The sequence below is a fragment of the Passer montanus genome, unplaced genomic scaffold (assembly GCF_014805655.1).
Source record: "Passer montanus isolate IOZ18808 unplaced genomic scaffold, ASM1480565v1 scaffold19, whole genome shotgun sequence".
NCBI classification, from domain to species: Eukaryota; Metazoa; Chordata; class Aves; order Passeriformes; family Passeridae; genus Passer; species Passer montanus.
In genome coordinates, this window is record NW_024366480.1 from 8,552,884 (window position 1) to 8,579,926 (window position 27,043).

Genomic DNA, 27,043 nt, shown 5'->3' on the forward strand with positions numbered 1-27,043 from the left:
ACTTTCACAGTGCATTAGCATATCCAGAGGAGGAACACTGCAATGGCCTTTCCTTGTAGGACAGAGTTGAAGTGTGAAACAACATCACTGACATTCTCGCTGACATCCAGGAGCTCCTCTGCATATCCAAAATTCATAAGCATGTAAAACCTAGCATCGTACAGGGAAGAGAGTAATTTCCAGAGCACCTCACCTGTTAGTACATTCATCTTTGACCTGCTCGTGGTCTTATATTCTGAAAAGTTCATAATCTTAACTTTGTCCTCCTTACCTGGCATGTTAATAAAATACTGGTCTGTATTCTACATACAAGCAGAATGCTGAAATTTAAAAAGAAATGAAATGTTCTTGACAATGTAAACAGAAACCTTGCTTCTCACCTTGCATCTGTACTGACCAGAAGTAACCCTGGTGAAATCAGTCAGCACAGGTATACAAAGAGAGGGAATCTGGTCCAAAGAGTAACATAACCCTTTGCACACAGACACAACTCAGCAAAACAAAGACCTGAGGAACTGATCTGAGGCCACACCGAGCAATCTGTAAGAGATTTCTCCTCCTTAATCCACAACCAGTTTTGCGCTCAGTGTCTCTGGTGGCCACTGAATCCTGCTTGCCTGAGCAGGGGATTCCCGCAGTGCGAAAACTCCCTGCATTGCTCAGATCACAAAAAGCAATCTACAGTTACTCCAAACCAGTTTGTAGCACAAGAGCTTCAGGTGTAAAACTAGACTCAGACCTAGCTCATTATTATTGAAAACATTTCAAGCTGCTTCAAAATAGAACTTTCAACTTTTAGTAATGAAAAATTGTCCTTTCTCTTCTCTATTTTATCAAACATCACAAATGAGCAGAAACTTGGGCTCCAAGCCCTTCGATCTGAGCACTTTGTCAATGTCTGACTGCCTTCACCACTTTCTGAAATACACTGAAGGCATTCCTGAGGAAAGACTAGTTTCGACTTCACTGTCACACTTTGATTAACTTGAAGACACAACACAGCTCACTGCTTGAAAAGGCAAGACAAGAGACATTCTTTAAAGTATTAGGATAAGGAATTTGGTTTAATCGTTACAATATTGAGACACTCTTGTGGATCTGGATGTGATTTTTTCAGGGAACCCAAGAGGTTCTTAAATAATAGATGCTAAACAAGGCAGAAGAACTTCATCTTACAAACAGAGGCAAACTGACTGTATCCCAAGTGTAACTGTGCTTCCCAAAGGATTTGCACCAAGAATTTACCTACTTAGTTAAACATTTTTATAACTAACCCTCCTGTTATAAAATCCAACTTTTCTTAAAAGGCATTTATATCACCATATATCATAGTATGATACATTTCACTCAATTCTGCAGTCAGAAAGAATGTTTATATTATAAAATTTTGGCTAATATTACATAGAGAAAGCAACTTTAACACAGTATGATACATTTCACTCAATTCTGCAAGAAAGAATGTTTATATTATAAAATTTTGGCTAATATTACATAGAGAAAGCAACTTTAATCTGCATAAATAAATTTCAAAATAAATATTGCAAGCTAATGTTCCATTTTCTTTTTTTCTACATCTTTGTCTTTAGGCTTGAGCACTAAGTGATGAAGAAGTTTATCTCACACATAAGACACTAACACTAATCTACTCCCTCCCCAAAACATCAACAAAAGGAGCTATGGGTCATTGAGCCAAAAAATTAAATGCTGAAATGTACATCCAACAACACTGTTCACTAACAGATATCCTGTGGAGAAAAAAAAATTCAAACAAACACAATTCTAATGTCTAGCCAAAAGAAAACATTCAGAAAAGAAGAGGCTGAAAATCAGTCCCATTCTTCAAGGACAAAGGTATCTTGTTACAGCTTCAAATCTTCCCTACTGTCTGTTTAAACACAGCTAGAACATGTGGAGAAAATTTATGGGACTTTATCATGCTTGGTTTGGGGGAAGGAAAAGGTTTCTCTGTGAGGTCAGGCACAAGAAATTATTAGTTTTTTTCCTTCATCTTTTCCACACACATTCTGTTCTACTGCTAAAAGGGTGGTCATTCTGCCCATAGAAAACTGAGTGGCCAAAGCAGCTCTAAATTAAGGTTAACCCCCACTATAAACAGGCTTCCACTTCAGTGAGAGGTATGCTATTTTCCACTCCAATTTCAGTCCATGTTTCAGCTGTAGGTTTGCACCTGATGGGCTTCAAGTACCATGTATTTGACAGAGTGCTGCAGTCTAAAGAAAAACACAAAAAACTTGTAATTATACTGTTACCCCTACTACTATTTTATTGTACTGGCCTTCTCCTTAATGCGGGGAGGGAAGACCGAGACACAGAAGAAAAAGCTTAATAAAGTAATATAAAAACAAATTACTCTCCCAATCAAATTCATCACGATTTTATCAATGGAAAAGACACTGAATTTTAAAAATATGTATTTTCTAAAAGCTGTCTCTCCAGTGTTCCCAGTTCAGCAGTTATTCACCCAGCAACTCCAGCCAAAGCTCAAGGCAGATGTCCTAAGAACAGGATATCACCAACCTCACCGGAAAACAGAAATGGAAAACATTTTTAGGAAATGTTGGGGAAAAAATAACATTTACCAACTAAAATGAAAACAGAAAGATCAAACACAGCCACCATACAGTTCATCCTTGGACAAAGCTGCAAGCAACTTCATTGTAGTTTGAAGTGAATTTAGGATAATTACTGTCCAGAAAATTGGTAGTTGGAATGGCTCTAAGCACAAAACCAAAAGTGTTCTGTAGTCCCAGAAAAGGAAAGAGCTAAAAGACATCATATGACATTTCAGGCAGCAACAGAGAAATAGAGGGGAAAATAGGTGCAGATGCTTGTAACTAAAATACATTTACTAAAAAATATATATCTAGGCCTGGAGCCATTAAAGATGCATTAATGAGAATACTTATAATATGTTAAAACAACTTTCAATTAATGCACTGAAAAGACCAGAGAACAATAAGCAAGGAATGATGAAAGAAAACACACATCTACTCAGCATCATTTAAACAGCTACGATAAATGAAATAAAATTTTGCTAGGCAATACTGCAATATATGCTATCAAACTTGCAGTTATACTGCCCACACTGGAATATTTTTAATCACTAGCAGGATAAATCCTGGGCACAACATAGGAAAAGAGAAAGCAGAAGATTCAACATCTGAAATGAAAAAAAAATTATCATCCAGTCTATTTTTCTCATTAGTATTTCAGATTCTAATGCACTTAAGTTCAGGCTAGAGACAAGCAATTCTCATTGCTTGCCCTCCAAAATAATCAAATCTGTAAATTTCTTTTTCTTAGAATTCCCTTTTAAATATAAATTCCTTGTGATACATTTCCCAACAGCAATACTGTAATAGTACATAGAAATATTGTAATGTGCTTCTATATAATCTTTGCTCTACAAGTTTGACATGAATTCTTTAAATTAGAGTGGCATTTTAGGGGAAAAAAACAGCTTTGAAAGGTGCATCATTTTTTCAGAAAATTCCACCAGATACAAACTTTGGACATGATAATTAACAAGACCAAACTTCAGCTGTATTAAGATGAAATCCAAACCTAGTATTTCACATTCCATCAAGAAGATGGAAAGGAAGAAGGATCACTAGAAACAACGCTCTGCATGCATGAAAGGCACCCCACCACCACTACCAATCTCCTTTGGTCACATTAACTGCCAAGCAGCTGCACTCCCACCAAAAAATCTCAGCCAAACTGATCTCAGTTTACTACAATTTTTCAGAGGACAAGATCTTTGGTAGCAGTCTGTCATATGTCTTACAAATATTTAAATTTTCCAAAAGAAAAGGAAAATGAAAACATCTCTATGGTAATTAATACACAGCTCAATATAAAATATTAATGTACCTTCAAACATTGATTATTCAGAATTCTTTTTTGTAAGTGCTTTGAAATTTGAAGTTTATTTTGCACTAAATGTGCTTATTTCAGTTTCAGCAAGAAGACTGGTATAAGCCAGCAACTGAAAAGTTGAATTAAACTGAACCAAAAACTTGTATTAATTTTTAAGTCCTGTATTTTAAGTGTATCTCTCTCTTTTTAACTTAATCCTCAAAATTATAATTAGACATTTTAGAACAAAGACCTTATGCTGAGACACAAGTTCTTCATCTTCCAAGGCTGTTCCTTGGTGTCACATTTGTATAAATTCTGTTAATGTCACACAGTGTCAGTGCATGGCAAAGGCTGCTAGTACAGCCTGGAACACTCCCCCCACGAATGCAAGCCCAGTGAGCCCCCAGGAACTGCCCAGCAGCTACAGTTTCATAAAGCAAGAGCTATGCCCTGATGACCAAGGCTTCACTTAAGAAACAATAAAACACAAGAGCAAGAGTTTCACTGAGTTTTGAGTTAAGGGGGAGAAAAACCAAACCCTTTCTTTTGAAAAACTAGAAAGTCTAAAGCACAAATAAAAACTAGAAAGCTGGCAACAGAGTAAGTTTTTATAGCAGAAGTGTAGAATTAAAGCAAGAGCATTCAAATTTGCCTACATCTAAAAGAGCCTCCTCAGAACCATGAAAACTCTATCAAGTGATAATTTGTTGAGTGTGCTTTAGCACTGCAATTTGTATTTAATTACAGTTCCACAGTTATTCCTTATTTAAACTATAATGCTCTCTAGGCAGAATGCATCTCACAAGGTTTATTGCATACCAAGGGAAGAAAACCTTGCTTCTTCAATCACCAGAAGGGCAGGAAAATTTCCCATTGTGTCACTACTACATTACAGAAATGGCATTTTTAAATATTGCTTTCATATACTCGGACTGGAATTCATACCTCACCTGAAATCAATGAAGATTTAATCAAAAGCTTAATTTGCATCTAGAGTCTAAGCCTGCAATAATAATTTTATATCACTGAAAATGTAATCAATTTCATAGGTGATAAACAAGGGGGCAAAGGGTAATATTATCATAAAAACACAGCAAGTGCCATATTCAATCCTTTGGGATTCTTTAGATCCTGCTATACTAGACGCTTATGTTTTATTTAATCAAGAACTTCAGACAACAGCCATAACTGTATGTTTCAGAAACAAATCAAGGCCCATCAGTCCGCATATGTATAAAAAACTTTCCCCACTTCCCTGATCTGTGTCTCAGGCATCTTTAAAGCCTTGAAGCACAAGATTTAGTGTCTATTCCAATGAAAAGTCTCAGCATTTTTGCAGTTAATTGGCATTAATGTTAATGTTTCCTATTCCAATGACATCTCTTGTTTGTTAGCGAGGAGAACATGATGCACATAGCAGCACACACAAGGTATAGAAGATACACAATGTTCACACAAACACATTCAAATGATGTGCTGCCCAAAAATTAAAACAATTATTAACAATGAGGAAAAGTTCTGAGCTCAATATAATTTCAAACTACATTTTTCAGTTCTGCAAGACTGCAATTTCTTCCAAATAACAAAAAAAAATGCTAATGAATTTGCACTGAACTGAATTTGACACAAAACCACCACTCTGAACTTAGGAAGTGAAGCACATCTTCAGTAATACAGAGAAAAACACAGCTAAAACCAAGAAAAATTTGGGAAAGCATAAGGTCTCCTAACAACACAGGAGAGATACTCCCTGCTCCTTCATCAAGTTTCCCTTACAAGACCACATCAGTCCTTCCTGCTCTAAACGAAACCCCATTTCAAAGCAAACTTTTCTATCATTAGGCTGTCATGAGTCAAGCTGTGCTCTGCTAAAAAGAGTGTTTAAAAAAATTTGAAGCCAAAATACCAGGTCCTGTGCATTTTCCTTAGAAAGGAGATCAAACTCATGAGGTCTTATCAAGGCCGCATAATCAAATAAAAATAAAGCCTAAAGCAGGTAAAAACACAACTAGTTCATGAGACAATAGTAAGTTACTAAAAGCACACTAGGTGTAGATCTATGTCTGCAAATAGTTGCCAGCTACAGGACTTCCATTTTGTACTGACATTCAAAACAGAACTTCCCTGATCTGTGTGCCAAGTTGTATAGAAAAACCAGAAAACTTTGATTGTCTCTGATGTGCATCTGCCACAACTAAAAGTTTGTGCTGCTAAAATATCACAGATGCCACAACGAAGTTGTGTAGACAGTGAGGGTCTAGTCATGTCAATACCTCTACCCACCTACATCTGGGAGACCTCTCAGCATTCCTAGAGGAGATGCCATCATGCCTAACATTCATGCTATGTGGATGGCCTTGGACAAGCCTAATCACTGTATTGACCGTATGGGTGAGGAGCTGTAGAATGAGGTCAAAATTAAAGGTAAACAGAAAAGATTTACTATTCTTTTCTTATTTAAAGCTATTTTTTTAAACTGAAGTCTTTGTAAGATTTGCCTATTAAACCTCAAAAATTTCACTGTTCTATGATACTACTGACCCACTGTGGACCGCTGGGTATTTATGGAAGAAATTCTTTCTTTTGTCCTGTTTTGGATATTGGTTTTCCTCACATGTGTGCAAACACATGTTCTTCTGAATTAGACAAACAGGCAGACTAGCTTCCAAGAGTGAAGGAGTCTAAGTGGTGCTGACTTTTTCACATTTCAAATGCAAATTATTTATTCAACTACACAATGCTAAATCATTAAAAAAACTCTATAAAACACATTCCCACAGCTAACCCTATTGTAAGTACAGATTGGAGCAACTAAATTAAAATTCTACCTAAAAATGTTATTTTCTTAGTACTTAAGGCAAGTAAATTAAGGTTTATACGAGGTCATTTGCATAATAAATATAAAACCAGCATTAAATCTCAATAGCTTCTTCTAAAATGGCTTTTGACGCCTCTTCCTCTGATTCAATGAACATGATACAAATGCATGCACGTAATTCTAAATCTGCTATGAAGTCCTAAACACTTTTTCCATCAGAATAGTCTCCATAATAACTATAAAGACATTTAAGAAGCAGTAATAATGCATGCAGAAACTGTGCTTATCTATATTTTCTAAGCTTTTATATTAAGATTTGAACTAAAACTTACATCAATTAAGACAGGAGATATTCAAATGCTTCCTATAAACAAAAAAATAACAGTGTCTTGCCCAGAATTTTGGAAAGAAAACTGAAATTATCATTACATAGGAGAGACAACCTGGCTGCAGTACCCTAACACACACTTTCAACAAAGACTGGAGAGGAGGAGACTGGAACACCCCAAGTTATCACAATATTATACAGTCATTGCTTTATAAGCAAATAAACTGTATTTCCAAAGACAGAACAAAAACCACACAAACTTTGTCAGAAGTTATTAAATGACAACACAACAGAGTAAGTTAGTTAAGCTTCATGACACCACGAATCTTCAGTATTTTGTCCCTGCTGCTTGTCCTGTCCCCAGAACCAAACTGAGAAATGTGTGTATATGAATTAATAGTTCACATTTTCATAAGTATTAGCTGAGGACCAAATATTCAAGAGAGCCTGTAATTTGCTGGGATGACTGCAGGAAATGTGGTTTTCAGCCATGCATATTCAAACCACTGCTTTCTTTATAAACATTAATAGAAGTGTTGATGCATCTAAGACCTTTACACAAATAGATACAAGCTGACAGCAGTAGCAAAAACACAAGAGGTATGGCTGGTATTAGAAACATGGATGTGAATTCAATTTTTCAAGATGATCCTTCGTTAAGAGCCAATTTCAGTTTTGCAATCCAGCAAGGAACATCATGCCTCATACCAAATTCAGGGGATAAACTCTGCAATACAGCTGAACAACATTTGTCTTCTCTAATCATGATGCCCTGCACTTTTAAGATTTACACTAATTAAATTAGAAAAGGTCACACAACTGAAAATGTTCATGATTTGGGAAAGACTTCATAACAAAATCTTTCCTGTCTATCACTAATCTTCTATACACAATAACTGTCACTTTGATAAAGTGTCTCTGTCAGCCTGCTTGTGATTATACACAAGAAGCTTCAGCCCTTATCCACTGGAAGAGTTCATGAGCTTTTTCTTGCAAACCTCAGTGAGACAGAGCCACAAAAGAGAGGAAGAGGAAGCAAAACCCTCAGGATTACTCTGTCATCTGTTCAGGAAACTATTTTTTTTTTTGGTTGGTTAAGAACTTCCAATTTTACTTAAGGATTTCAGTACTGAAATTCCAGAATAAAATATCTCTATATTTGCAGATAGGAAAAAGAGGAGACAGAAAATACTGCCTTGGTTCTAATCCCAATCTTTACAGATCAGCTGCAATGTGATCTGCAGTTCTTGTGTCTCTCTTTCCTCATGGGTTATCTGATAATATTGTTATTCTTCCAATGTTTGAAACCTTAAGACCCTCTATAGAGGGTCCACTCCTTCCTCATCCCATATAGCACCTTGAAAAAAATGAGACTAGAAAGCATTAATTACGCCTTAGACTATGACAACAGCCAGTGAAAATCCCCTTAAAATGCTTTCACATTTACAGATAATTGGTGAGAAAGTGATCTGTCTTTAGTTGAGTTAGGAATTTGAAAAGATGTTGGCATTGAGCCCTGTATTCTGAAGTCCTTCCCCAATCTGAATAATCTTCCAGGCATAACCTAGAAAGCTGCTCCCTCTCTGAATCTCTTCTCCAACTTTCCTTATTATGTAGAAAACTTTTTTCCCCAACATCCTGCTTTTTCTCAGGTATTTAATGGGTGATTTGAAAGAAATAAAAGGATGAAGAGAAAAAGGTTCCTACCCTTCACATCACAGTGACTGCACAGGATCAGGAGGAAAGCCTGCATTGCAGTACAATTCCATCAAACCTTTGGGCCTTTCAAAGGCTGCAGTAATGCCTTCCTATTGCTGAAGGAGGTGAAAAAAAATAAAAATCACACAATCTAACCAGCCTGAGAACAGTGGGCTTAAGAGTAAGTGTTCATTCAGCACAGATGCTGACAGAGCAGGTGAAAATAAAATGCTTTCAGAACCTTTCACAATCTATTTCTGGATCAAGTTCCCACCTTCATATGGTTTCCTGCCACTTTGAACTACACCTTAATGTAGCTACCTCTTCAAACAGTATTCAGTATAACAGACACAAAGAAAAACTACAGAAAGTACCAAAAAACCCCACAACTACCTATGAACCCAAGTACATATGTTGTTGCCATTCAGCCCAGACCTAGGAAGTTTTTTTCCCAGGGAAAAAAACTTTAACATAAAAACCCTTACCTGCTGCACAACATAAAAAGGAAACCCCAAAAATCTAGCACCTTGTGTAAGAAAACCATATCCTTAAGTGGAGGAACTAACATATATCAGAATATACTAGAAATCTCCAATAAATTCACTTCCAAGACAGCCATGCCATAGTTCTCTTTCAACAAAACCCAACAATCAGATTAGAGCTACATTTATTTCCCTTCTCATATGCAGGCTTTCAGGATATATTCCTCTTTTGTCCCAGTCCTCATCTTCTCCTTTTTCCATTAGGACACTACAGATTGCAAAGGCTAAGAGGAAGCATGCCTGAGCCAAAAGAATTTTCAGTCTAAAGAAAACTGGTACAAAATGAACTTCAGAACTGCAAGTTAAGAGGAAGTTGGTCAAATTCAGTGTTCAGAAAATAGAGCATAAGCTTTTCTGTGGGAAAGCTTCTCCATAGTAACTAAAACTGCAATCTGAGCATTGACTCCCTGTCAAAAATACCCTCAACATAAAAACAAAGTACAAAAGCCTCTGAAAAGAGAGAGATTTCAATGACCCAAAAAAAAGAGGACAAGAAGAGGATCCTCTAAGCATATACAATTTCTCTGCTGCTGATCTATTTTACTTGTAAGGAATGACAGAAAAAAAAAAAGTAACAAAATATTATTTCAAAGGTATTTAACAGGTTCCAGGCAACATTACTATGGCAATTAGTAAATTGTTGGTAGTGCTTCTCCAGCAAGAGGTAGGATCAATGCAGCTGACTCTCAGCATTACAGTTAGGGATCAAAGAACTCTTCATCCCTTATAACTGCTAAGCTTTAAAAACTGGTCTGTATTTTTTCATACCAAGTCTCTGCCTTGTCTTAATTTTTAAAGTATTTTAATTTCAGTCAGAACAGTCACAACAATTTCAGTCGTTTCACAAAGCAAGAGAGAAAAACATCCTGTTTAGTCCTTGTGAAAAAGACACTTTATAAGAAAAGTTTCAAAGACTGGTGTTTCCAAGAAAGGGTCTGGGGTAGTTTTGGATAAAAAAGATACCTCCTGTGACCCTCAGGGTAATTTCTAAATACATCTCACACATCTTTCAAAAGACCCAGCTTGCTCACATGTTTTTAAAATACAGCTGAGATCCTAAAAGAGTCTGAGCTGACCAACCATTCCTTCTTTCCCCCCTCACAAGGAAGAACCCCTGAAGAAACACACACCACCATGGAGAGCAAAGCAGACCAAGGAAGCAGTCATCACAACTACAGCTGCCTGCTGTAAGCATCAGGACAAGGTCTCATCAGACCTTAAATTTTGGCAAATATATATAGTAAGGAATCTGCTTTTCAAGAAGAGCAGAATGTTTCTAACACTGGAGACCAAAATTCTAGTTGAACGGTATTTCAAAATTTATGTGTGCAAACACTTTCAGGCACTAAAGCACTGCACCCTGACAAAGTGTACCTCTATCCAGAGTGCTCACATGGTGCTTTGACGTTTTTCTTAGGATTCACAGCATAAAGGAAACAACACACACATGCCAGTCACCAGGCCACCACAGGAATGAGAGGGACAGCCACCACCATTAACGTGGCACATCCTACAGAACACTCCCCTGGAACAAGGACAGCAGGGAGAGTAAGCTTGCTGCACCTCCAACTTGCCTTTGCCTCCCTTCTGTAGGGAGGTGATGAGCATGAAAAAACCTGTTACTGTCCCTTTCCCCACCATAAAAACCATAGTGAATGACAGGGACAAATGAGCTATGGCAAAGAACACTCCATTAAGTCAGCACTCTGAAAGTCTCACAGTTTCTTTTTGCTTAATATTTTGTACAATACAGCAAGTTTCCTTAATAACATACAGCTTAGATTCCCACGTTTCCAAGGGCTTATTATATTAGCATAGGTAAATATGAACATTTTCTTATGGAATTAAAGACAAATATTCAGAATTGCAAGCAAAAATAAAATAACATCTGACCCTGTACTTAAAATACAAGGAATAATAAACTTGATTTATTAATATCATTGAAAAATAAATTAGATGTTCATAAATTAGGTAACTCCTGAACAATCAGGAATTTTCATCCAAAATGTAAGGGGATAATGTGGAGATAAAGTCTTTCCAATTATTATGAAAAAAAAAACAAACCACCACAGGCCACTGTATTTTTCCCAAGATCATTAAATAGAATCTTGAAACAACTATCCAACCTTCAAAGAATTTCTCTACCCCAGCTGAAACCAGGACAGAAACTTGGCTATTTTTTCTTGAAGGAATCCTTGCAACTGATTTCATTTGAGAACTTCCTAATTGAAAACATTAGCAGAGCCAAGAAGAAAATGTGATACAGCATAAAATTATGCAAAATCAATTTATATAATTGTCAATACATCCAGTTTTTGAACAATAAATTGTTCAAAATTTCAAGAAACTACAAAATAAAATCTTGATGAATTTTCCTTAAAATCCATCATCTTTTCCTGCTCTGTACAATTTGTAATAAATTAGCCTCAGCTTCAAAATAGTTCATTCCTGTGAGACTGGTTTCAGTTTCAGGATTGCAACTGTGTGGTAACTGCTTCTCTTTCTGTTGTTTTCCATTTCCAAACGTGGGCTTTGATCCCCTCGGTCTTGCTGGTAGAGCAGTCGCCTCACACACACAGTCTCTCTTTGAAGCCTTCCAACAGTGCCAAGAAAGAAGCAGGCTATGGCAGCAGGCTCAGTATTCTCTGGTTATGCAACAGATTAGATCATTATCAACAAAACTGGATGCCTCCAGCAGAGAAAAGAAATGGGGAATTTGAGAGCAAGTTTTTCTTTACTTTTTGTATTAAGGGTGGCTGCTTGGTCAGTTTGAAAGGAGGAAAAAGTTACCTGCAATTAAGAGCTGGTTGTATCAGATAAGATTATAGTGAAAAGCTCCATAATAAATATTACTTTCACATTTACCACTCAGTTTTGTTCCTTCCTTGGCACCAAAGTTTTCCCATTCGTTGTGTAATGCAAAAGAAATATTTGGCTCAAACTAATGCCAATAATTTAAGAAGTCTGATTTAGCTACATGGATTTCATTCCCCATAGATGAATGACCATGTGCCAACAGGATGCAGGAGAAGAGTCTGGATTCTCACACACCTGCTGAGAGAATCTGTGTTTCTTATCAATGATATATACATTTGCCCACAGCCTGTGCATGTGGATATCCTATGTGACATCTGTCACATTTTTGTCTTCTCTAGTTGCTCCAACAACTTTTAAATCATCAATTAAAGATATTTCACTTCAGAATTCCACTTCAGTTAAAGGATAAAGCACCTACTGATTGGACATGCAGTGAAGACAGGGATTTTGAGTCTTCATATACAGAAGAAAAATACATACTTAGTAATTTCTTAAAGGAATTCCTTGTATTGCTTCATCTTACAGATAATTTGGTGAAGTGCTACCCTGCATGAAACAAATCCCCCGAGTCAAGTTCCAACAATGAACGGACAGTGAGGAGGAGAGATTAGAGAATGTCGAACAGATTAAACAATTTACTGTTTGTATGTAAGAATTCAGCCACTGAGGCTTACAAATGCATGCAAATGAAACCAAAAGGCTTTGAGAATCCTAACTAAAAGCTTTTACAGCTTCTACAAAAGACATTAAGAGTATTTAGATAATGGTTACAGGAAAAAAGCAAGTACAAAACAGTTTAATATAGAAAAAACTATATGGTTGCTCTTAATAAGAGAAAATATTCTTATAGTGTTTCAGTGTTTTAATTCTAGATTATTATAAATTTTTAAACTTAGAAAGCATTACACAAGTTGAGTTTTGCTTTTCAAGTTCCCACAAAACAAGTACTAAAAGTATTGTGCATCTGGTTATATTACAAGATGAATATAACACTTAAAATGAATTATCCAATAAAAGAAATACTATTAAGAATGGCAGAAGTTACATTACCAGTGTAATTGTGTAAAAATGCATATTATCATAAGATCGTCAGTAGCTTAAAGAAAATCTAGAAATCAGAAGCTCTGTGTTCTGGACTTTATTTGCAGGAGATACTTTCCAGACATGAGATTACTCTTTTTTTTCTTTTTTTTTCCTATTTCTTATAAGTCTGAAAAATAGTAGGCCAAATAAATTATGAGCATAACAATGAGCTCTTAGTCCTCACATGTTACTGTCCTTGTTTGATACTGTCACTGAAGGATCAGAAAGCCATGTCCCCCTGTCTCTCTTAAGCAATCGTACAATACTTTATTGCATTATATGACTCTTTAGAAACACAGACCTAAATAAAATCAGGTGTTTAGCTGGACTGCCTTCATCTCTATCACACAGTCAATAATAATTAAAAACTACATACGAAAAAAATTACTGGCATTCCCCCCAAATCATGCCAGAAGAAAAATCACTGATGAGTCAAGCTAGTCTGTAAGTGGGACACAAAGTATGATTCATAAGTCATTGCTTTGGGTTTAATTCTTGAGAGAGAAAAAGCTCCATCAATAACATCAGACAGAAACTCAAACTCTCATTACAAAACCATAACATTAAATTCACTGAGTCTTTTCATTCTGAATATTTGTTATGTGTGTTCACCACATGGGTCTGAAGCCACGACCAGTAACCTTCAGCAGCTCCTGCAGGCAGTGAAGTCCTGCAGAGGACACTGAGTGTGCTGGGCCACATTCCTGAGCTGTCTTCTACGCAGCTGTGGGGCACAAGCTCTGTGCCCGCCACTGGGGCAAAGGAATGGGACCTTTCTGGCTGAAACCACAACAGAAATCTAATTATGGCTCAACTTGGCCATTGCCAGCATAAAATTTATCAAGGCCAATGAGATTCATTAAAGCTGCTTAATTTGCCCTTTTTTTTTCAAATGTAATATTTAGGCAAACTGGACTACAATACTAAAAAAAGGAGATGAGTCCGATGAGTTGATGGCAGAGGAACCAAGAGGAACAAGAAGCACCACCACCACTTTGAGACAACAGAAAAGATATTAAGCACTATGTCAAAATTACCTCTGGCCCACAGCTTTTGTAGCAAAATGGGTTTTCAAGGGCATTACCCTCTCCTCTGCACTGCATATTTATCTCATGTCTTTCAGCCCACTCCCAAAACCAGAGGCTTTGTGCAATAATTCCATATTAGGCCCAAAGGACGTTTATGACAAGAATATCTTTAATATTTAAAGTGTAGTAGCATACATACAGAATTCTAGACCAATAAAGAAACAAAAATTAAAGACCGGGAAGCCATTTTCATTAAGGAGGTAATAATACAGTAAAAGGATCTATAAAAACCCTCTTTCAAAACCCTGTATGACCTTGCTGTTCACTCACATCTTTTAAGCTGACCGCTGAAATATAAAGTAATACTCATTTTCCCACATGTTCATGGCAGTCTAAATGACAGCTCTGACACTGGAAACAGACTAGCAAAATATTTTATTTATCTTTAATCTCAGCCATGAAAAATGTGAGAAATAAAAAATTAAAAATCCATACTGCTGTTGGACATTTCACAATTTAATCATACATCATACCTGTATAGCAGAAAACATGCAACAAGACTAAACTTCTAAAATGTAGCTGGATATAAATGTTTGCTGCTTTCCCTGTACTGTCAGCTAGCAGGCCTTTAAAGGAAGATTATCAAAGGCACTCCAGTCACCGTGATGTGAAGACAGAATAAGTGAGCGTGACCTTCAGTTCTCCCTTTGTATTTCATGGCATTTTTTCTTAAGTATTTTTAAATCATCCAAACAGTACGTACTAACATGGCCACTACTGAATTCACATGCTTTTGAATAGGATGATGAAAATTACTTCAATGAATGTCTTTTGGCTTATGAGCTCATTTACATTCCCCTCAGGAATAACATATTAGCAATGTCACTGCTATGGACAAGTAGGTGACATATCAATAACTATCATCTATTAATAAATACTTTACTCAATCCATGAGGTTAATCTTCATATGCAGCCATGAGGCAGGAAATTGTAGTCAGTATTTCCCCTGGGGGTGCTAAAGTCATGTTATAGACTGTCCTAATCCATGCAGTGATTCAGGTGTCAAAGCCATAAGTAACAAACTGTCAGAGACCCTGCCTCTTAATCCTACATTCTAATCACTGAATTTTGCCCATCTGATGCAAGAAACTATAAGAACCATGCTGCTTTATCATACCTGAAATGTAAAACTGACATTTATTAAAAGCTGTTAGAAGTTTAAAGATAAACTTGCCATTAAAAAAGGAAACCAATGAAACCCCCAAGATTTATCAACTGGTCTCTCCTTTGTCTTCCAAGGACATATGTATGATAACTGCTACAGAGTTACTGCTCCCTCAGATTAACACAGACCTTTATTTGGAATAAACATATTTTATAAGGAACTTGAGAATGTTTTCTCTGTCTAAAGTTATTGACTTCTCTTTACCTGGCTCCTAGTCCTCAAATACTCCCTGGAATGTGAACAGAACACTTATGATATGAGATACTGTTACTGTTGCCAAGAAAAGCAGGAGAATATTGAGTTAAAAAAAAAAAAAAGAAATGTTTTGCTGCACAACACAAATTCACTGCTCATTTCCCTAGTTTGTTTCTAATAAAATAAATAAAGCAATGAGCAAAGAGTAGGTAGGCACTCCTCTACTTCTACAAGAGTTTAGTGATTGCCTTCAGGAAGGGAAAACTGTTGTGGTACTTACAAGCTGCAAGAGTATTATAAAAGTAAGATTCTATACATATGTTAAATGTTAATTTCCAGCACATCTGTCTTAGCTCAGTAAATATTTTTAAACTTACCAGGACACAGACTTTGAGAACTCCCTTTAAAACTAGTAGGAATGGTAAGAACAAATCCATTAACAAACTTTCAGATCTCTACCCATGAGTTAAAAGAAAAATTAAGCTGCAAATCTTTCAAGATTTCACAGAATCCAGAATGTCACTTGTCCAACCCCCCCCACAACATCTACCCTTAATGTGTGCAGCAATGCATTTCTGTTATCAGCCAGAATCCAGGAGGTGAGAATGTGAGAAATAGTGAAGATCTAATGAATTTTTAAAAATTACTGAGGAGCTCAGCATGGAGATTTGAATGGGTTCAGGGGTGTGAGAAGATTCCTTCCATCTCAATTGTCACCTGCCTGCTCGTGCTGAACGTACTGATGAGGAAATCCCTGGAGCATGCAGCAGCAGCCCACTGCAGGGACCTACGTCATTGGAAATGTTCCAAAAAAAACTTTGGTGCCTCAAAAGTTCTTTCCTTTCCACAAGTTCCTTAAGATAGAAGGAAATTAATGTGGCAGGTTCTGGTAAGCACAGACAATGCCACTTTTTTGGGTGGGTATTACCTCACCCAGGAACACCCACTTGATCATTTTTCAGCTGACTGAAGACCAGCTTCTTCTAGTGCAGCTATTTCTTCCTATAGGGAACACTCATTTTCAATGTTGCTCTAACAATTAGAAGACAACACTAATCACTGCAAGTACTACAGGCCTCTATACCCCATCACACACACACAAAACATTGCTTATTTCTACCATGAATTTCCAGCTTAAAGGGGAGTAGACAGATCAATCTTCACAAAGTCTTGAACACAGACTTTGAAGCATATTCTTCCATAAGAGCTGGGCCAATACAAATGTTATTAAAAGCAAAGGGAAGGGGCTGGAATGGAATTATATGTAATTATGGAATTATATAAATTATGAAAACCATACAAGCAAATGTCAGTCTTGAAACAAAATACTGATTTAAATGTCCTCCATGTAGGCAAAAAAGCAACGAGTAACATATTCCTTGACAAAAACCACTCCTTCTAAGACTGAAAACAAGACTCATAAACTGAAATAGGATTAAGCATTTCACCTTGTTTTGTCGGGAGTTTCACTGAGCACAAGAATATTCCTGCGTGCTTTATGCAAAGGTGTTTACAGGACACGACTGGATCGCTGAACCATTATTTTACTTGTGGCTCAGGAATCATTCCAAAGCAAACATGAGAGAGAATACAGCAACATATATTTTCAAAATTAATCAAATGCATAATAAATTTTAAGCTATGAAATTTTGAACTTCATTGAGGTTGCCAAAGTTCAGATCTAGGCCTTCAGTCAATCATCAAGATTACGTACTGCCTCACTACTAGTCAGTACTGACAGGCAAGCATCCTCAAAGTCACTATCACACAGCTCAAGAGCTAAATACTTCTTCCAAAAGTAAATATTTCCAGAAGGAAAACAAAATCCTGTATATTGCTGATAGTACAAATAGGCAAACAATATAGGAGGTCCATGCTTTTCTGTTCTAAATACAACATTTTTCCATAAAGGGATATGTTTGCTCATATGTGAGAAAGGAGAATGAAAGGAAAGGTCCCTTACCTTTATTTCCACATGGTGGTAGCTAATCCAGTGTATACAACAAAATGGGATCCAACAAATCTTATCTACTAAAGTGAATGTTCTGGAATCTCACACTCACATTCCCCTGTCTGAGTAGTCAAAATTATTTTTATCTTCTAAACAAAAAAATTATTCTATGCATATGAGTGTGCACAACATTTAAGACTGTCTCCTCATCTTTTAAATTCTTGCTTAAAAACTACCTCTTAAAATTTTCATAGTATTTCCTGCTATGCAGATAAACAATTTCTCTTGTGTCAATGTCAATATGGCAGTATTTGATAGAACTTCACCCAAAAGCAAGCCAATCACAAAAAATATGGGTAATATTTAGAAGATGCATGTGTTCATGATGCATCTTCTCTTCATTTATGAGAAATTCTGAAATTTGAGCCATCCATTATAAGAAAAGAAACAACCTCTAACAACAAGAATTTCATCTACCCAAACTCCTCCTCAAGGGTCTCCAGAGAACCAGGACAGCCCAGTGTTTCATGGCACAGACTCCAAACCACCGAAGCAAGAACAAGCCAGATCAGAAGAGTTAAATAAAGCAGCTAAAATTCAGCAGCATCGTGAGCTATTCCAGACTACGGTTACTGTAACCTACACTGGGTGTCCTCTGCATAAGCACCAGTGTGACTTTGTGGACTGCTGAGACTCAGTCTGTTGCAACTGGCATAAGTTGCCACAGGCGAGTAATCACAAGAAACTGACCTTGGCAAAAGCACATTTTACACTTCACTGCTGTTCAACTGTGTTATACTAAAGAGAGAGCAAGTGAGCACAAGCAGAAGGGGGAGGGAGAGAGAACAAAGGGGGATAGACAGCATAAAAGTGAATGCAGCCATTTCCAGCTTTACCTGCTTTTAAGATTTTAAGACAGGTACATCACACCTCCAAGGCACATCACAACCTACACATAGTTACATCAATTTTGCATGGTATCATTTTTAAACCATCAGGGTCTGAGGAGATTTTTGGAGGGGGAGGAAAAAGAAAGGAGACTAAGTACTAAATTAGAAATTAATATCTAAAAAAAATTCTCCCAACAAGGTGGAGGGAAGTATAGAAGACAATTACATCTTCACATTTTCTTACCACAGGATTAATGCATAGATGAGGATTTTTAAATTGTTCTTTCCTCCTGTTTGGCTACACCTTTTGAGAGTACATTTTTTAATCAGCTGCAGCTAATAAAGCCTAAATGTATTCCATGAGATGTGCAGCAAGATGTCTTAGTCCTAGTCTTTAATGTTTCAGCTCAACCTTAACTTCAGCTCTCAACAGCCTGGCAGCAATTTGCAGAAACTTGTATGGTAAAATCCCCACTGCTCCACATACAGTTGTGTCTGGCTCTTCCCAACCATCTTTGGTCTCCAATGGTTTGAATCAGTTATTTCCTGCTAAATAATTTTCTTAGTTTCTGCATTACTTTTCCTTGGTATTGATTACTGCATCTCCAAAGAAACAGGCCCTGGCAGAGCAAGATGGCACAGGATCCCATCATTAGTGCTAACCTACATCCTGCCCAAATTTTACAGCAAGTTTAACACAAGGATCTAACCTTGAGGGTATGCTGGGTTTCCAGGACATTCACTGGTTGAAGCAAAACATGCAGAAGCTTTGTACAAGTTCCAAAATACCGAATCACTCTCTACTTGGGAAGTGTACAAGGTATGCAAGTCTAGACAAAATAAAATGAGACCACGTGCATTTTGTATCTCCTTCCTTACCGCTCTTAGGTCAGTGGCCTAGAACTCAGTGCAGATTCTTCCAGATCTTGAAGTCTGCTTTTCTTCTGTGCAGAAAGTTTCTCTATTCACTCTTAGGTCAGTGGCCTAAGAACTCAATGCAGCTTCTCTTCCAGATCTTGAAGTCTGCTTTTCTTCTGTGCAGAAAGTTTCTCTATTCCTCATCTGGTTCCATAAATAACTCAAAACCCTGCTACAAAAGGCAGCCTTTGTTCCTCCTAAACTTGCAAACCCTTCCCTTCTCTGTCTTCACAAAGTCTCCGTTCCTCTATGAGAACTCCCCGTCCTCTGCCTCAGTCCTCTAAATGTCATTACTACCAGGAAGCAGAAGTGACTTGTTTCGGACACAGCCACGTTGTTACCTTGAACCATTCCCACCTGACAGAGTCTCGTCATCGTGTAATGACCTCCCCTGTCACTGGCCAGGGAGATACAAGACTCAGCCCTGACAGGAGATGGCTGATTCACACACACCGACGCTCAGCGACTCAACAATGATACCATCACACACAGCCTATAAATTATGAAAACAGCAATTCTATGAAGCATGACCTAAAATTTCAAGGGACTGAAGTATTTCCAAGTCTGAACTTCAGATCTGGGTCAAAAAGGTGTCAGCTGTGGATCTGCAGAATTTTAATCATCTCATCAGACTGGAGCTCTGTCTCTCACAAATACGTGATGTTTGTAAGGCCCACAGGCATGCTTGCTGACACTGAGGCAGGACTGTGTCACAGAGGGTCACAGAAATACTCACTGCTTCTGTGAAGTGTATGAGAAACTCTTGCAGGGTCTAGACAGGGAGTAAACTAACGTCTGTCACATTTTTCTGACTGCACTTGGGCACAAAATAGACTTATTAAAATTTTTATTTACTAAGTCCTATAGTAATAGAAAAATTACTAAAAAACAAAGAATAGGAAATAGAAAAAATAAAAAGGGCACAGTAGTTCTGCAACAATTTCTGTAGGCTCTCGGGCTTGGCTACCTATGGTCAGCATTTCTCACAATGACATGCAGCAAAAGAAAGAAAAGGGTGACAGAAAAATACATGATGGGTACTCATATCCAGAGGAAGAGTAAATCTCTGCTTATACTAGGCCAAAAGTAAGCAAATATTTATATTACACAAGAGCACCCTCAGCTGAATTTAAGGATTTGACATCTCTTGCTTCTTCAATGCATATCCTAAACAACAGGTTATTTAATTAGCCTCTCTCTTTGCAGCTCCCTCTGGGTCTCCCAAACCACACCATATTTTAAATGTATGTGTCAATCAGTACTGCTTCAGTCATTTGACTTTATAGTTCACTAGCTAGGATCTCCTTTTCAAGTAATTTTACTCATTAGGCAGAACAGAAACATTAACTGGGTCTTCCCCATCCATACAAGTAATTACCAACAGGCTGGCTACTGTGGACATCTCCCTTGTCTTTCCTCTTCCTTCTTTCATATAAGAGAATGGCTTGAAACCGGTACATTTCCTCAAAATATACAAGGGCTGACAAATCAAAATCTTTTAACATCTAAAAATTACCAGGAAGGTATAGCTATATAAATATATATATATACACACACACTATTTTTAATTTATTTTTTTTAATATGGGTATCTATATCTATACAAAGTATCCAAAATATGATGATTCTGTGGTGTAGTATGGTTGAAATGTTACTAGAATGGGATTAATATGACCTAACTTTTCCTCTACCTATGGGAAAAGATTAGTTTGTTTGAATTACATTTACCTTTCTCGAAGTGTTTAAGAAAGAAGTCTTGTCTAGTTTAAACTCATCCAATACAACATAATGATATCCTTGAAGTCCAGAGAGTCAGGAGAGTCTTGCTTTTCCTTCTAGTTGTGAATATTGAGTGCGATCTACAAGAAAAAGAAAGTGGAGGAAAAAAAAGTTTGGCAACCAATCCTTTATATTTTCAGTTGGTCAGTATTTTCAAAATCCTCACAGGAAATGGCCCTGACTCCAGAAGTTCAACCAATCAATCAATCAATCAATCACTACTTGGTTTCCAGAAAGAATTCAAAGCAGATTTATTTTTCCATGTTAAATATTCTGTCTCTCTCTCTCTCTTCACTATCTTAGACATGAAGATATTAAAGTGAAAGGTTTGATTCCCTCTCCTTATTAAAAATAAATATATAAATAAATATAAATTAATAAAAAATAAAATAAATAAATTTTTAAAAACTTGCAATTCTTTGCATATTCGGCTATAAATTTGGAATTACCATCAGGGAATTTCTAACTTTTTGTTACAACCTGTGGAAGAGAAAGGCTACAGTTTCTCTGATGTGAAGCACCAATACAATTCACAAAGTAGTAGCAACTCTTGAAACAGAACTAAAACTATGAAAAACATAAAATACCCTTTTCTCCTACTAGACACTTCAATTAATCAACAGCTATTGGTGAATAAGTTAAGTACTCAGCAGCTTTGTTGAAACAGCATGTTTTAGGCTGGAAACAGCTGTGAGAAGTTCACCAAATCTTATTCTCTGCATTGTCCTGCTGGCTCTGGAGTTTCCACTTTTCTAAGGAACATCACTTTTCCTGGAGAGCACGGTGAGCCCGTAATTTTGCAGATACTCCTTGGGTATAGTATCAGCTCAGTCTTTCTAGTTCCTTCAGTGACAGCAAGCAAACTCACAAAAGCTTTGCCTCAGATTTCACAGGCATGTGTGTGCCTCTCTCTCGGTACCCAGGCCGACGTGCCAATATGTAGGATTAAACTTTTTCCAAGGTTGAATAAGCCACCATCTGTCTATCTTGTGTGGTGCTGTGCGCCATCCGGGAGACTTGTCCCTTAGAGCATGTTTCTACCATATGTCACTCCTGAGTGATCAGTTATGCCAAGACATTTGGGAAAAAATGACTAAGTCGAGCTGGAAAACCCTTTCCGAATTCCAGAGGAGGTTTGCCAAGCCTGTATTTGCAAATAACTTCACATCCACTGGTTTTTGCATATATTATGCATAATAATAAATATTAACCTTTACTCAAACAGACATGAGGTATCCACCCTCCACTGTCCAGAACTCAGGGACTTTTTAATAAGCCAAGGGATTCAAGTATGCCACATCTCCAGGAAAAATACAAGAAACTTTTACAGCGACTTTTATGATCACTAACTTAATAAAGGAAAAAAAAATGCAGATGCTAAGAATGTATTTCAAGAAAGACTGAGTTTGTTGTTTTAAAGCCACAACAAACCAGTAATTTCTTTCAGAATACTCACCTAAAAATACCTAAGGCAACTGAATACAAGAATTTTTCCTAATAGTAACCATCCAACAATGACCATCTAAAGTGCTCACCTGCACGCAAAGCGATCACCGAAACTACACGTTAAACTGCTGATACAGTCCATGCAATTAGAATTTGTCTAATAAAGAATATGACTCTATCCTATTTTAGATTTAAAGAACCATTTTATGTTCCAATTTCTCAATTATTAAATTAAAACTCAAGCCAACATCATTCTTATGGGCAGCTCAAGGCTGCTCATTTACATAACTGACTTTCAAGGGCACTTCCTTACACAGCAATTAATACCAGCAAAAAATCCACCGGATCTGCTACCTAATGTTAAGGAAGACATTCTTGAGAACATTAAAAGAAGAAAGAAATTAGTAAGTCATGATTACAGCCTCCCTGAGTAAGATTAACATTGAAAGGAAATCTACTCCTAAGGGCAACAGAAGAAATATTAAATATGAGAAGACAAATTATAGGAATTATTACATTTAGTGACAAAACTAACTGAGATGAGGAGCAGTACTAAAGTCCAAGAGAGAACATCGACCTTTGTGTTTTGCCTTCAGAATATGGACAATCATTGAAAGAGGGAAGATGTAAAACAAGGATTCACTACAGCCCACTGAGATTTGTAGAACAAAACACATCAAAAAGCAGAAAAAGTTCATGTTAAACAAAGAAAACCACTATTGAAAAAAGGTTATTATTAAAGGAAAATGAGGTAAATTATCACCTCACAATGGATTATAATTTTTTTAATATGTATCTAATTTAAACTGTCTCCTTATGCACAAAGAGTGAAACTTACAAAGGTGAGGATGCTGGGAACAAATTAGACTACCAAGGAAAGAAAGCCTCTGACTACAACATGGACTTGCTGAATGGAAAGAAGAGAGGAAAATAAATATAGACCAGCTAGGCAAATCTGGGCTACTTGCCTACATAACACACTTAATGATATTGAAGCCAGCATATTTTTTGAAAGGCTCAGCTCCTTCCTGGCCCACTCCGACAGCCTGAGGCATTCACACTGTTGAGCCAAGAGAGACTGGAGAGGCTGGTTCTACAGCACCAACTTTCTGCTAACTCTTCTTATTCCAGTGAGAAACCTTTAGGGTAACATGCACCTGCCCTGATGTCCTCCTTGCTTCTTGCATCCACCTGCAGGTCCAAGTAATATTCCCTTCAGGGTGAGACATGATTTGTACATAAGACTGACCAACTCAGAGGGCTGCAAATGGGGACAAGAGGGGAGGAGGGAAATTCATCAAAGCTGCCAATTAAGAAAATTCTTATTCTAGGAAAAAATTGTGCTATGAAGCTGGTCAACAGCTTCCTCACAGAAGGAGCAGCCATGCAGCTTCTGCACTGTCACCTCTTGCCAGAACTACAGCAGAAACAAGAGTTTCTCTTGAGCTTCTCAACAAGCATTGTGGAGATTCAGGTATATCAGTAAGGAAAAACTATGGAGCAATATAAAGGGAGAAAACATTAAAATGTTGACAAAGATTAAATTTTTTCTTTCCCTTGATTTTTGGCTTGGGGAGGCTCAGGATCTGTCACCCATTTGTCCCATGCCAGTGCAGACATCCAAACAGGAATCTTACCACTCTTTGGAAATATGATACTTTTTAATTTGGTTTAATCACTAGGAGTTCCTTGGAAACTCTTCACACACACAGGCTGTTTTCTTTTGTGTTCCACTTCAAGTGTGTACTAAGCCTCAACTCTTTGTTGTTCTCACAAACTTTTTAGGGAACTCTCAAGTCTCCTGGAATTCAAAAGTTCAGGATTCCAACAGTCACATGCAAACCCATTCTTCTAGAAATAAATTCACTCTGTGGCACAACTAAATGTTTCTGTTACATAAATGCAAAACTTAACTGAAACATCTGCTGATAAATACAAGACTGTGACACCTCAAAGGCGGCAGCAGTGAAATTTTATTTCCACAGGAAACCTCATTTAGAGTGTATGAGTACAGAGACAGTGTTTAAAGACAAGAAGGGCTCTTCAAGCACAAGGCTAAACCCAAAGAGTAGTTATATCCTCTGAGCCACACATCTGCAGGGTATTTCATATATTCCCCCAATCATTCATCACAATTCGCTCCCCAGTGGAGACTCTGGTCCCTACTTGGCAAGACTATTTTACTTCAGTGACCATGATGTAAGGGAGAAAATGCAGGTTGATGGGAAGCTATAAAATGTCTCTAAAAACTGCCAAGCAGCCAGTCCTCTAACATGAAGTCCATTCTGCAACGGCTATGATACTGCAACATAAAAAGTGTTTGTTTTTCAAAAATGCTAATACAATATTAAAACAATACACATTCTCTTTTCTTAAGAATAATCAATACTCATAAAATAACTTGAACAAAAACAATCTCCACGTGCCACGTGAAAGCAGCTTGGAGTTACCTGGGCTAGGGGTGCAAAAAGAGGGATTTTTTGAGGCAGAGATAAGGCTTGCTTTTTCCCATCACAGAGATAAAGCAGTTTTCCTCACGTAGCTTTCCTCTTCCTCACTTCCCCCCTCCTCCACTCAAAACCCAAGAAAAGCTGCCATTGCTTTAGGTCAAAGGAAAAACAGGCCCAGCTGCCATAAGCCAAACAACGTACAGGTTTGCTATCTCCCCTGCTGTTTTGGCTCGAGCTCTTCAGACTGGAAAATTCAGAAGCACGATCTCCCAAGCTCTATAAATGCCAGAACCATCTAAGAGGAAAATAGGACAAGGCCACCCCCAGGCAAGTTTGTACTAAAATCTGCTGGCTGCAAGGCAAAAATACAGTAAACATCGCATAGGGACAGACTGCTCCTCAGAAAATATTCCACAAGAACAATATAGCTTCCAAAGAAAGGCTGCGCTAAGGGGACTTCTGGAGGGAAAAAAATGCAATGTTTTAAAATCCTTGTGAGGAGTTAGCAAGCTAATGGCACACTCAACGACAAATTGTTTGACAGGCAATATGCTTTTGACATTAATCCAAAGAAGAAATGTAAAAGCGACATTGAATGTTCTCTATGGAGTGGCAGCAAATTGGGTATCCTAGAATAGTTCTGCAGTTCACCAAGGAAATTTTGCTTTTGTCTGAACAATTGATTACATAGAATAAAGCAAGTAATAAAACCAATTAATCATCAATATCACCACCCTGTCTTTTCAGGAAGGACAATTTTAGTTAAATTTTTGCAGTCCTTGAGAGATGAACTTTGCAACTGATTACAGTATGTTTTAACGTGCTCTATACTGACTCAACCTTGAAAAACAAGCCAAAAACAGAAGTTGAAACATCCTTTTTCCTGTGTAGCTCCAATTTGCAGTAGCAAGAAGCTAAACAACATGCTCTCCACCAGATGGCTGAAATAAAAAGAACACTCCTTCTGATTAATTAGGAAACAAATGAATCTGCTGTTAGCACAACAAGTTACCATCAGGAAACCTGGGTTCCCATTACACTTTGATATTTGTGCTTTCTCTGCAACTGTGTTCAAGACCATTCTCAGATTTGTCTCTCATTTCAGAAGCAAAGTGTTACACACCAGTCCATCACACACAAGTATCACACCAGCCACTGCACAACCAAAAGGAGTACTGTCCCTTTTCACAGACAAGTTTTCCTAAAACAGAAAGCATCCATCACAGCAGAAACAAATTAAGGTCTCCTAGTGCTGTGAGGAGAACTGATGGGTAAAACCACACTCCCTTGTCAGGGTTCAGTGAGCAGGGGAGGCTCATGCATGCACACCCAAGCTCTCCAGCTGGTCCTGGAAAGGGAAATCCCCAGAGCAGACATAGTACAAGGAGCAAAGATGTGACAGCCCTAGCAGCAGAGGCCAGCCCGTGGTTCCCTGCCAAGGGAGGCTGCCAAGGATGACTGTGAACATCTCAAGTGAAGGTTCAGGATCCAGTGCAGGCACTGGGATGAAGAGGGGTGATGGCATAAAGCACGTGGAACTTGCACAAAAGATGTGCAAGTGCATGCACTCAGAATGTGAATATAATGTTTGCTGCTACTGAGCTGAGTGACTTTGGGAAGAAGGAAACTGAGCTTACCTGACCCAGAAAGGTGCAGATAAAAGCTCTTGGTATTGAAATTATTCCACTGGTTTCTTTGCACAAACAACTGCTTTATGACACCAAACCTTAACGAAGGACTGTTTCAGAAGGTGGCTGTGGAAAACAACCTGCCATGTTTCAGGTACAAAGGACAATTTTGCCTGCTTTACTGATAACATGTGTGCCTAAAGAGGCACAATGCCTTAGTGAGAACCCAGGACTGCCAACTAACCCACACCTCGATAATTTAGAGTATTTCTCCTATGTGCACAACTGAAGTTCTCAAACACATTGAGTGTGTTATTTTCTAAGGCCAAAGGGAATGGTGGAGACATTTATTACAAACTAAATCTA

The 27,043-nt window shown here is 37.6% G+C and overlaps 1 protein-coding gene across 2 annotated transcripts in view; it reads right to left on the bottom strand.

Moving 5' to 3' along the window:
- Positions 1–21,233, bottom strand: part of LDLRAD4 (low density lipoprotein receptor class A domain containing 4) — a 235,347-nt gene extending 214,114 nt beyond the window's left edge. For both annotated transcript variants that reach the window (XM_039706288.1, XM_039706287.1), the window contains exon 1: positions 21,103–21,233. The gene's annotated coding sequence lies outside the window, so the exon portion shown is untranslated. The remainder of the gene's footprint in view (positions 1–21,102) is intronic.
- Positions 21,234–27,043: the final 5,810 nt, after the last annotated feature.